The sequence below is a fragment of the Sus scrofa genome, chromosome 14, assembly GCF_000003025.6.
Source record: "Sus scrofa isolate TJ Tabasco breed Duroc chromosome 14, Sscrofa11.1, whole genome shotgun sequence".
Taxonomy (NCBI): domain Eukaryota; kingdom Metazoa; phylum Chordata; class Mammalia; order Artiodactyla; family Suidae; genus Sus; species Sus scrofa.
The window spans coordinates 67,503,027-67,515,554 of record NC_010456.5 but is presented as its reverse complement, the minus strand read 5'-3'; the positions used below and the strand labels follow the sequence as shown (position 1 = coordinate 67,515,554).

At 39.4% G+C, this 12,528-nt stretch overlaps 1 long non-coding RNA gene across 1 annotated transcript in view; it reads right to left on the bottom strand.

Annotated features, from left to right (window-relative positions):
• The window catches only part of LOC102165048, a 308,358-nt gene that overhangs the window by 46,217 nt on the left and 249,613 nt on the right, over positions 1 to 12,528 (bottom strand). The window contains exon 5 of the long non-coding RNA XR_307588.3: positions 8,316 to 8,388. This is a non-coding gene — a long non-coding RNA (uncharacterized LOC102165048). The remainder of the gene's footprint in view (positions 1 to 8,315; positions 8,389 to 12,528) is intronic.

Below are 12,528 nucleotides of genomic sequence, written 5' to 3'. Positions count from 1 at the left end.
ATTAAGGCCCTGTCTCTTACATCATTTGAAACTATTTTCTCCCATTCTGTAAGTTGTCTTTTTTTTTTCTTTTTGGTTTCCTTTGCTGGGTAAAAGCTTGTCAGTTTGATGAGGTCCCATTGGTTTATTCTTGCTCTTATTTCTGTTGCTTTGGGAGACTGACCTGAGAAAATATTCATAAGGTGGATGTCAGAGAATGTTTTGCCTTTGTTCTCTTCCAGGAGTTTGATGGTGTCTTGTCTTATATTCAAGTCTTTCAGCCATTGTGAGTTTATTTTGGTGCATGGTGTGAAGGTGTGTTCTAGTGTCACTGATTTGCATGCAGCTGTCCAGGTTTCCCAGCAATGCTTGCTGAAAAGACTGTCTTTTTCCCATTTTATGTTCTTGCCTCCTTTGTCAAAGAGTAGTTGACCATAGGTGTCTGGGTTTATTTCTGGGTTCTCTATGCTGTTCCATTGGTCTGTCTGTTTTGGTACTAGTACTACACCGTCTTGATGACTGTGGCTTTGTAATATTGCCTGACGTCTGGGAGAGTGATGCCTCCTGCTCTGGCAATTCTGGGTCTTTTGTGGTTCCATATACATTTTTGGATTGTTTGTTCCAGTTCTGTGAAAAATGCAATGGGTAATTGGATAGAGATTGGTAGTATGGCCATTTTTACAATATTAATTTTTTCAACCCAGGAGCATGGAATGTCTTTCCATTTCTTTACATCTTCTTTAATTTCCTTGATGAATGTTTTATAGTTCTCGGCATATGTTTTATAGTCCTCTACCTCCTTGGTCAGGTGTATTCCCAGGTATTTGATTTTTGGGGGGTGCAGTTTTAAAAGGTATTGTGTTTTTGTATTCCTTTTCTTTTCTTTTTTCTTTCTTTTTTTTTTGTCTTTCTGCCTTTTCGAGGGCCGCTTCCCGTGTCATATGGAGGTTCCCAGGCTAGGGGTCTAATCGGAGCTATAGCCACCGGCCTACACCAGAGCCACAAAGTTTCATTGTTAGTATACAGAAATGCAACCGATTTCTGAATGTTAATCTTATAGCCTGCTACCTTGCTGAATTTGTTGATCAGTTCAAGTAGTTTTGGGGTAAAGTCCATGTCATCTGCATACAGTGACAGTTTTACCTCTTTTCCTCCTATTTGGATGCCTTTGATTTCTTCGGTTTGTCTGATTGCTGTGGCTAGGACTTCCAGTACTATGTTGAATAACAGTGGTGAGAGTGGACATCCTTGTCTTGTTCCAGATTTTAGTAGAAAGGCTTTCAGATTTTCTCCATTGAATATTATATTTGCTGTGGGTTTGTCATAAATGTCTTTGATTATGTTAAGGTATGTTCCCTCTATACCCACTTTGGTAAGAGTTTTGATCATGAATGGGCATTGGACTTTGTCAAATGCTTTTTATGCATCTATTGAGATGATCATGTGGTTTTTGACTTTTGTTAATGTGGTGTATGACGTTGATTCACAGTTTTTTATAATGAAGATGAATCAGGTTGTTATACAAAATAAGAATCCAGTTCCTATCTTGCACACTCAGAAATTTGCTAGTATTTTGAATTCTTTAACACTTAGGTGAAAATTACCCTGACTAACAGGGGAAGGGAAAGGAAGCAGATTTTTAGTTTTTTGGAGATTTTTGTTTTCATTTCCTTCACATTATTTTCAAAATTTAGACATAAAACATACACACATATTTTAAGACTCAATCAATACCTTGACATTTCCTACCTGAGTTTCCTTTGGTTTTCAATATGCCAGGTTTTAGTTGCTACTCAGCCTTTGGCTCTTTTTGATAAACACTTAAAACACTTTCTCAGGAGAACCTGACCAGCCCATAAAGAACAAGATATAAACTGGGATCCAGGTAATATTTCAATGCCACCAGAAATTTTGTCTAGAGTGCTCCAAACACATTTTCAACATTCTGGCTAGAGGTGGGAGCAAAAACAAAAACAAAAACACCAAATAATCTATCCATACTATAGGAAAAGCTCTTCTCCTAGCCAACAGATACTTGAATCATTTATTACATATGGTGTCATCTCTAAACTGTGCTTCCCAAGACATGAGAGCCTTTTAGGAGTAACTGAAAAAAAATAGAAAGGTAAGGAGATGGTGCTACCAGACCTTCAATCCCACTCCAGCCATAACATACTTCACTTGAATAGGGGAGACTTCATTTTTTTTTAAATGGATGGGACACTGGGAATTAAATGAAAATAAGTTTGAAAACCACAGTGTCAGAATAAGGAGATATCAAAAGAAGGACTCTTTGACTAAAAGGAATGAAGACTTTCTTAGGTAGTTAGACCAAGCAATAATTCAGAATGTCTTTCTGTGACATAATAAGATATATATTTGATCTCTGCCCCTCGTCCCTGATACAGAGCTCCTAGATAGCTTGGAAATTCCTGGGCAATAGGAGCATTTTTTCTTTTTTCCTAATGTGCTGACTCGTGGTAGGCTCCTGGACAGCTTCAAGATGGGGGCTGGTCACCAGAAAAACTAAGTTGTGATTAGAAGCTTGGAACTTAAAGTCCCACCCAATCCTATCCTCTAGGGAGGGGAGAGGGGCTGGAGATTGAGTAAATAATCAATCTAATAATCAATCATCCCTCCATGATGAAACCTCCATGAAAAATTCTGAACCATGGGCTTCAGAGTGCTTCCAGGTAGGTGAACACATCCACATACTGGGAGGGGTGGTACATTCCAACTCCACAGGACAAGAAGTTCCCATGTAGACCTACCCTGTGTAGCCCTTCATCTAGCTGCTCATCTGTATCCCTTGTCACATCTGTTATAAGAAACTAATAAACATAGTTTTCCCTGAGTTCTGTGAGCCATTATAGAAAACTACTGAACCTGAGGACAGAGTTGTGGAAAACTCCAGTTTGCAACCAAGTCAGACAAAACGGTAGGTAACCTGGAGACCCACTACTTATGGTTGGTGTCTGAAGTGTGGGTCAGTCTTCCTGTGCTGAGCCCTTAACCTGTGGGTTCTAACACTAACTCCAAGTAGTTAGTGTCAGAATTGAATTAAATTAAACGACATCCAGTTGATGTCTTCAAAAGACATTTTGGTGTCAGAAGTGTTGTGAGTAGAGGAATGATTCTCCTTTATCTGCTCTTATAATATTAATGTTATCAAATGGTTGAGGCACTGCCTGGCTTTAAATAGGTTTTACATCTTAAGATCACTTACAACAAGAAACAGAGGTTAACTGGGACTTCTTCATATGGCATTTTCCAAGTAATGCTTTTATTCTGAGAAGATAGCATTTGGGCTGTGGCTGTTTTTTGTTTGGTTGGTTGGTTTTGCTTTGCTTTTTAGGGCCCCACCCACGGCATATGGAAGTTCCTAGGCTAAGGGCTGAATCAGAGTTACAGCTGCTGGCCTACACCACAGCCGGAGCAATGCAGGATCCAAGCTGAGTCTGCAACCTACCCCACAGCTCATGGCAACACCGGATCCCTAACCCACTGAGCAAGGCCAGGGATTGAACCCACATCCTCATGGATACTAGTTGGATTCATTTCCGTTGCACCACAATGGGAACTCCTGCGCTGTGGCTGCTTTTGCTGTTTTTTGATTGTTTGTTTTGCTAAACTCGTATCAGATTCTCTCCACCCACTGGTGAAATAGACTAGGATCGATTGGGTTGGGGGCCAGTTTCCTCTTCAAAGAAGCCCATTATTGTGTCGATCAACGGGCTAAGTCAAGTCATGAAATGTTTTGTAGAAAACACAAGTAATATATTATTGACCATTTTCTTACTTAGAAAATAGAGGGAGTCTGAACAGTTGCCTATTAAAGTTTGTCTCACCCACCTCACGGATTCAGTTTTCAATTTAAGTTCTCTAGTTTATGAATTAGGGGAGGGTTCTAAAATTATTGCACTCAGCCTAACCAAAGGCAACTGAGTTTATATTTACTGGTGTAAATAGCAATTTAGCAGGGTGATGGTATTTGTTACACACAAGTAATTTGAATTCAGTCAATTTTCTTTGCAAAATTCAGATTATAGCCGGTATTAAATTCTCCACAAGAAATCAAACAAACAGAAGCAATATGTGCTATGAAATGAAAGAAACCCAAACAAGCTCAGAGGCAGCTTGGCTCTGCCAGGTTATGTTATTGAATTTGGCATTGTGAGAAAAGGGTTCAAAGAATACAGCCATCCAGGACTATTGGATTTCAACAGAGTAAAGTTGGAAGGATTAAGGGATCTAGTCAACAAGACACAAAGGGGCAGCCCACAGCCATTCGCCAGCACAAGGGGTAAGTGCTATTCCCAGCAGGCTAGAGAGGGCCTCCTGAGTATAAAACCTCTTTGGATTAGAGTTTCTCTAAAAGGAACATGAATTTTTAGATGTATTTGCCAAAGGGGGTGTTATTCAAAGACTTGGTAAGAACATTGTGCTAGCTATAGAGGGAAATGAAGGGCAGAAAGAGAGAAGGAGATGGAAGAGTTACAGTGAGGAAACAGGCAGGCAGCCTACGACTGAAGACATTCTGGGAAGCCAGACAAAGAAACACATGCACTCATAGGTTCTTACAGATTTACCAGAATAAGATGGAAAATGAACACAGGTGGCAAGAGTCAGAAGCCAAATAAATGAGTAAGAAGGTGAGGAAAATATCCAAATGAATCAAACACTAAAACTGGCCTAAAATTATCCTTCTTTTCCCTGTGTTTTCTATAGTCTCTATTTTCCTTATTCTATCTCTGCTGGACTTCCTTCAGTTCCTAAATATGACATAAAGTTTCTCAGTCTGTGGCTGAGCCTTCACTGTTTTCTCAGTCTAGAGAATACTCCCATTCCTACCTGTAAGGGTAGCTAATATTCTCAGTCAGTGGATTTCAATTGAAATATCATTTCTTCCAGAAAGCACTCCTTGATCCCCATGCCTACATTATCCAGCAACACTTTCATTTTCTGATACACTTCACATACTTGTAATTCATTATTCAATAGCTGCATTTTTTGAGAGAAAAATCTGTGAGAATAAGAACTATGTCTACCTTACTGACTACCTTGATGTCTTCAGTACCTAGAAGGTGCCTAGAATAGTGTTTAATATTTTCTGGATGAATATAAAGGAGGGTTCCGGAGTTCCCGTCGTGGAGCATGGTTAACGAATCTGACTAGGAACCATGAGGTTGCGGGTTTGGTCCCTGCCCTTGCTCAGTGGGTTAACGATCTGGCGTTGCCATGAGCTGTGGTGTAGGTCGCAGATGCGGCTCGGATCCTGCATTTCTGTGGCTCTGGCTTAGGCTGGGGGCTACAGCTCCAATTTGACCCCTAGCCTGGGAACCTCCATATGCCACAGGAGCGGCCTAAAGGAATAGCAAAAAGACAAAAAAAAAAAAAAAATGGTTCCTTTCACAAATGTAGTATTCTCAAGTATATGGTAGCTAGGCTCACAGTGATGCTCTGGTCGTCCTGTCCCCACTATGTATTTCTCTACCCTCACTTCACTCTAACCCATGGTTTAGTTATTAATGGTCTACCTTTGGCAGTCACTGTTAAGTTGGCTCACATACTACATATGTCCAAACCTCTTCCTTCCCCTGCTTTCTGTACTACTCAGAAAAGTTTGGTTATGCTATGAAAACAAACAACCTCATATTTCAGTGATTTAAATAAAAAAGCTTTACTTCCCACGTATGCAAGTGTGCTGCATAGCCAAGTGACCCTTCAGGGCAGCTGCCCTCCACCCCACCCCACTCAGGCTCAGAGATACAGGACTGCTTTGGTCTTATGGCAACCCTGTTTCCATGCTTGCTGTGAGGTGGAATCACACCATAGTTCTTGAAAGCTTTTGGCCTGAAAAATGACACATGTGGTAGATGCCATGTTGGAAAAACTACCCACGTGACCACACTTAACTTTACAGTGTAGAGTAGAGAAGTACTCCTAGAGGTAAAGGAGAACTGGATAATAGTAGAACTGGTAATATCTACAACATGTTCAGTCCTAGAGACTGGAAAACTAAATACTCACTTGTTGACCCCACCTGCAGCTAAGTGTAGCCATGTGACATGGAGGAATTTTTTTTTTTTTTCTTTACAGCTCACTTTCAGAAGTTCCTCGAGAACTGGTTCTAATCTGACTTGGGTCAAGTGCCTACACCTGGGCCAATTACCATGTTCCAGCAGTTGCTCAGTTTAACTCAGGTGCAACTCCAGGTCACAGAAAAACTATTATTAGCTTAAACAAATTTAAGAATGAATAACTGAAATGCTTTCCTTGGCATCCTAGAGCTATTAAGTCAACTCTAGCTGTTGCCTATAGCTGTGTTTCCTGTCATGTGAGACAAATAAGCCTCTACATTCGTTTAAGCCAATTCTTCTGGGTGGAAAGTTGAGAAGATATGAGCCCAGGATTTAATGATTGCTATGGTGCCAGTCTCACTGAGATAACCAGCCTAAAAGAAAGAAAAAAGCCCACAGAGAGAAGCAAAGACTAATGACAAAGCAAAAAAGATAGAAAGAGACCTGAGAGCTTTCAAGTTCAGGGTTCTAAATGATATTGTATAGCACATAACACCCTTCAAATCACTTTCCTGGCCATTGTCTGATTTCAAACAATCATTTCAATGGGACAGGCATGGCAGATATAATTAGCAGAGTGTAAGGAAACCTGGAAATAGGCTAGTACCAGATTTGTCACCTATCCATTGTTCAGGCTGAAGCTTCTCTATAAAATAAGGAGTTTGAACTAGACTGGTATGGTAACTATGAACTCAGTCTTTGACCTTAGAAACAACTTTTAAAGCCTAGATCATCCATCCATAGGCTGTATAATCCTGGTAAATTTAATTAACTTACCTAAGTTTCTATTACTTCATCTGAAAAAATTGGGTTTATAACATGTTCTGCACTTTGTTTATTAAACAAAATAATTAAAGATAAAGCTCTATCACAATGCTTGATCCCCAGTAGATCCTCCATAAACATTTCCCTGCCACTACATTTTTCTCCTCCCAAAGTTTCTTTTCAACCATGAAATTGCATTCCCACTTAACAAACGATTTTTTTTTTAGTTACCAGTGGATTAAGGACTTGCTTAAATCAATCTAGCTAGCCAAGGTTTAAAGTGGGACCCTGTTCTGAAATGGAATCAGAATCTATGCTTCCAGACTAACAGTCTGATGTTATTTCCATAATACTAAAATCCCCACAATCCCTTCAATTCATCTAGCATAGTACATTCATCAGGAATATACTACGCAAATGCAGACTGCTCACCATTTCTTAAAGCACTGCAAACTTCCCATTGCCATAGTCTCCCACATAGACATGGGGTGTTTATAGTATCATATAATTTGAGAATTGAAAGAGACCTTAGTAGTAATTTACTTTAGTTTCCTACTTAGAGCTGGAATTCCCTTTATAGCATTTTTGATCTGTGCCAAGCTTCTGTTAGAACATTCCAACACAGATGCCACTGATGATGAAAATGCAGTGGTTCTAGTGGCAGGATTTTAGAAGTCAGTCCTCTTTTGGTTGCTGGAATTGCAAGAATTTAACTCAAACTACACATGACAAAGAGAATAGATTTTTCTCACCTACTAATTTCTGGATTTAGACAAGGCCTCAGGTTTATCTCAATAAAGGGGCTTGACTTCTGCCATCAAGATCTAATCTCACTCTCTGTTTCTTGGTCCTACCTCTGAAACAGTCACAATGTCACTGGAGTACAATACTCTGATTTGCCATGCTCTCTGTCTCAGACCTTAGGGTTGTCAGGGTAGGATCAATGCCATTAAGCCCTAAGGTCTGAGAAAGAGAGAGGGCCAGCCTCCTGAGGAGAAATCAGGATAATATCACCAAGAAGAAGCAATGGAAATTGAGAAAACAAATACAATAAATTTCGCCATGTTACCATCTTAGCCCATACCCTGAGCCAGAAAATGGAGTGACGGGCATTTTTTCTCAAACCTTAAAGATTAAAATAAAGCCAGGAGTGGAAACATGCCTGGTATTATACCGTATCTGTCAGGAATTCTTTTGACTGCATATATCAAATAACCAAATACTGGCTTAATGAAAGACTCAATTTTCTTATGGAAAAGGGAGGCAGTTTTTGGCCTTGATTCAGAAGTTTAGCAGTGTCAGGTCTTGGGTTGGTGACGCTGAGGTTCTCAGTATTTCCTGATGGCAGCAAGGGATGCTATTTCACATGAACTCTAAGTTACATATCCTCAAAGACAGGAAACTGGAAGCAGTATAGAACAATTTCCACTCTTATTCCTTATCTAGAAGAGGACTCTCCTTCCCAGAAACCTTTGAAAGACCTCTCTTTACCTCTCATTGTCCAAAACTGGGCCACACAGCCATGTCCGGCAGCAGGAGACATTGATATCTACTTCTCCAGGCTCTAGGGTAGGAGACAAGAGACAAAGGGGGTTATAGCTTTGAGCATCAACATTGTCCACCCATAGCTATGTGAGCATATGTGTTTTTCAACCTTATTCCTTTCACCCAAACCAAATAAGCCACCCTAACCTAATCTATCTGAAGAGAATAGTTCTTGACTCCATAAACTCAGGACCTCCATAATATTCTGAAAGAGCAATTAGACATTTTCAAAATAGCAATTGAATTGAAAACTCTACAAGAAGAGGAATCAAAGTTTATGTTTGTATTACATGGAAACTATTGAAGTGCTCAGCAAATTGAAGGCAAAAAATATTTTCAACTAAACAAAAATGTTCTGCTCAGAGAATATCATTTTTTTAATAGTCAATATTAATCACAGATCAAAATGTATCTACTTGTTCTGTTAGTGTTTTCCTTTTTAGCAGTAGCTGGTGTTAGTTCACCTGTAGGGAACCATTTTACCAGGTTTTGGTATGTTGGTTTGCTTGCTATTTCTCTAGCATCAATAAAGAGGTCTTTCAGCAGAGTAAATTTTATTAGCCACATGCTCTACACCAGTGGTTCCCAAACTTTCCATGGAAACAATGAAAAATCACCCAGGGAAGCTTTTACATACAGATTCCAATTTTGCCAGCCTCAGAATCTCTGGTGACAGGGGTGCTAGGTGGGGTTGTAGTAGTTGTATTTTTTAAAAGCTTCTGATACTGCAGCTTCGAACCACTGGTCAAACCAGCCAAACTAATCAGATCAAATAGACCAAAAAGGTTTCTTTTCACACTTTGTAGTCTACTGGGCACTCTGCTGTCAAATGTGTGCCCAGCAGCCCACTGAGCCCATAGTTACTTTAACTATGAAAAGACCTCGGACAGTTGAAATTCATGTATAAAGGTAGGGAATGTCTTATTAATGGGACCTCTTTGAGAAGATAATTTTAATGCTTTCCCTGTAGATATTAAATTTTGCCAAGTTCTATGTCTTCCCCAAAACTAGTTCAAAGACAATTTACAAACCAAAAGCCATCCATTGGTTCAGCCTCCCCAGTGGGAATCTCACTCCCACTACCTGTAGACACATGATCCCTATCAATGACCAGCACTAAAACATCACCTTGCCTATATTTTATGCTCAGATACATAACAATTCCTTTTTGTTCTTACTCACTTCAAGTGAATGTTTTACCCAATTTTCTTAGTTAAGTGGTCTGCAAAATCTTTGAGATTACTCATCCCTCACAACTCTTTACGCAGCCCCCTCAAACTGGAGACCTAGTCACCCAAGACATCCAAGTGAGTCCAGGGTCACAATTTCATTTATTTATTCAGCTAATAGAAAGAATGATCTGCCTCAGGGGGTGTTACTTTTTCAACCTGCCAATAAACACAGCAATGTACAGCCAAAAAACCATGTTTATTATAACCTGCCTCTAAACACGTGAACATTGACATAACATTTTTTGTCTTGTCCATTTGAATAACAGAAGAATTATTTTATTCTTCTGTGTTATTTTAATCACAGAAGAATTGTTTATAGCTAACATCTATCACATTGAAGTCAGCAGATGACTATCCTTCAATGAAACACATAAGGGATCTATCACCCAAGCAAGATAGGCAAACCCCCAGGTTGTCAGGGCAATAGTATTTCCAACTCTTGTTACTTCCTCTTGAAGAGGAAACAAAAACCAGATTTATTTCCCCACTGAACAAATGCTAGGCCTCTACCCAGGGGCTCCCAGTCCTGGTGAGAAACCAATTATCAATAAGGAAGTAAATTCTGGTTCTTGAATGCTCTGTTCACTATTCTTCCCCTTCCTTCTCACTTTCATTAACTGTGACATCAAAAAAAATGATAATTCAGCAATACAATATGGTTAGCAAAATTGATGTAAGTTCTTATCCATCTCAGAGCAAGAAAATACTCTACCCCGCCACCATTTTTAATGTTGTTCATATCTTCCTGAGCATGTTACACATTCCTCTGGGCTACTTGTGGAAAGAACAGAGAATCTAGAGGTAAGTGAATGTAACAATTAGGGTTAAGGATCTATTAAGGAAAACAGGTTCATGATTTCATGGTTTGAAGAACCTGAGAAGGGGGGAGATGAGGGAGGATGACAAAATAACACTTTCCAAATATGTGAAAAGCTATAAAAACGATATACACAAGTACTGAGCACAAGGTAATAAGCCAAGTTATAATAAGAGATATGGGAGCTATACATTAGGAAACATGTTACAATATTCATTAATGCTAGCTACTGAGCACAGTTATGATTATCTGAGAAAACACACTCAGAGACCTGCTCAAGTTCTTGAAAGAAGGTATGCACTATAGTCAGGATTCCAACCCTGATCAGGCAGACTACAACGTAGGGACCCTGTACATAATTTCTCCTTGAAGGGCTGGGCTGGGTTGCAGAGAGACATGGAAAGAAACAGCATAAGATGACCTCAGCTCATTCTCTCATTCTTTTTAGTGCAATGGACATTATGACTTTTAGTCCCGCCCTCCCCCAATTAGGATGGCTATGACTTTCTCACTATTTTATATGAATTAGGTTAGAATATCTAGGCCTGCTATGGCCTGGCAATGGGAAAGTGTGGTAGATTATTGTGCAGATACATTTGTTTCTGCCCCTGAGGTCTACTGCCCTGCAGAAGACTATGTATCTTGCTCTACTGACATTAGGTTTGGTCATATGCTTATATTACACTTTGTTGCAGCAGGTTTGTACACTCCCACCCTGCTGAACTCAGGAGTGTCACTGTAATTTCTCTGGCCAGTGAAATGTGAATCACGTCCAAGTAAGTACTTTTAGAGCTGGCTCATGTTTAACATGTCTCCTTTTCTTCTGCCCCAGCCTATGGTAGAATAGAGGTTTCTCTGTCAGCCTGAGTAAAGGAATGGTGACAACATCAAGTAGAATCAGAGGTGACCCATGAGAGATATTCAGTGCAAGCACGGAGTAAACCGTTGTTGTTGCTGTTGTTGTTGTTGTTGCTGTAGTAACTACTTAGATTCCATGGTCATTTATTACTGCAGCATAACTTAGTGTAAACTGACTAATAAAAAATGATACTCCTTTCTGCATTCCAAGGCTTCCTAAGGGACAGTCCAAAGACCAGTGTATACAGGATTAATACAGGATGGGTGGTAACTTCATCATGACTTCTTCATACAAACCTCTTGATCTAAATTACTTCATCCAAACCCCTTCCTCCCAATCCTACAAAATGGGGTCAGGAATGAAAAACACAATTTTTTTAATCCACATATGTCTGCATAGGTTCTGTTAGAAAGAAAAAAGAAACTGATGGAAACACTACCTAGAATTAGGCATAGCCCTTAATAGTAATAAGCCCTTTGTAATCAATCAGACATGAATTCTAATTTACCATTACCAGGTTTGAGATTTAGGGCATATTATTTCTTGGCTCATATTATTTACTGCCCCTTAAATCAGGGTTTGCTTATTGATTAAATAAGGATAATAACAGTATTATGAAGAGAAGTGTTGTGGCAACATCACTCAGAATTAGAGAAATACAAAAAAAAAAAAAAATGAGGTATCACCTCACATCTGCTAGGATGTCTGGTACCAAAAGCAGTAACAACTGGGGCTGAAGAGAAAAGGGAACCCTACTACACTGTTGAGGGCAATGTAAATTGGTGCAGCCACTATGGAGAACAGCATGGAGATTCCCCAAAAAATTAAAAGTAGAACGACCATATGATCCAGCAATTCTACTTCTGGGTAATTATGCAAGGAAAACTATTTCCAAGAAATATCTGCACCCTCGTGTTTATTGCAGTGTTACATACAATAGCCAAGACACTGAAACAACCTAAATGTCCATTGATGGATAAATGGGTAAAGATAATATGATATATATGATACATATATGTGTGTATACACATACACACACACTTGGATATTATTCAGCCACAAAAAAAGAAAGAAATCCTGCCATTTGCAATAATATGGATGGACTTTGAGGGCATTATGTTAACTGAACAGCATAACAGATGGAGAAAGACAAATACTGTGTGACCTTACATGTGATATCTAAAAAACTGAACTCACAGAAACAGAGAACAGATTTGCGGTTGCCAATGGCAGGGGGTGGGAGGAGGAGAA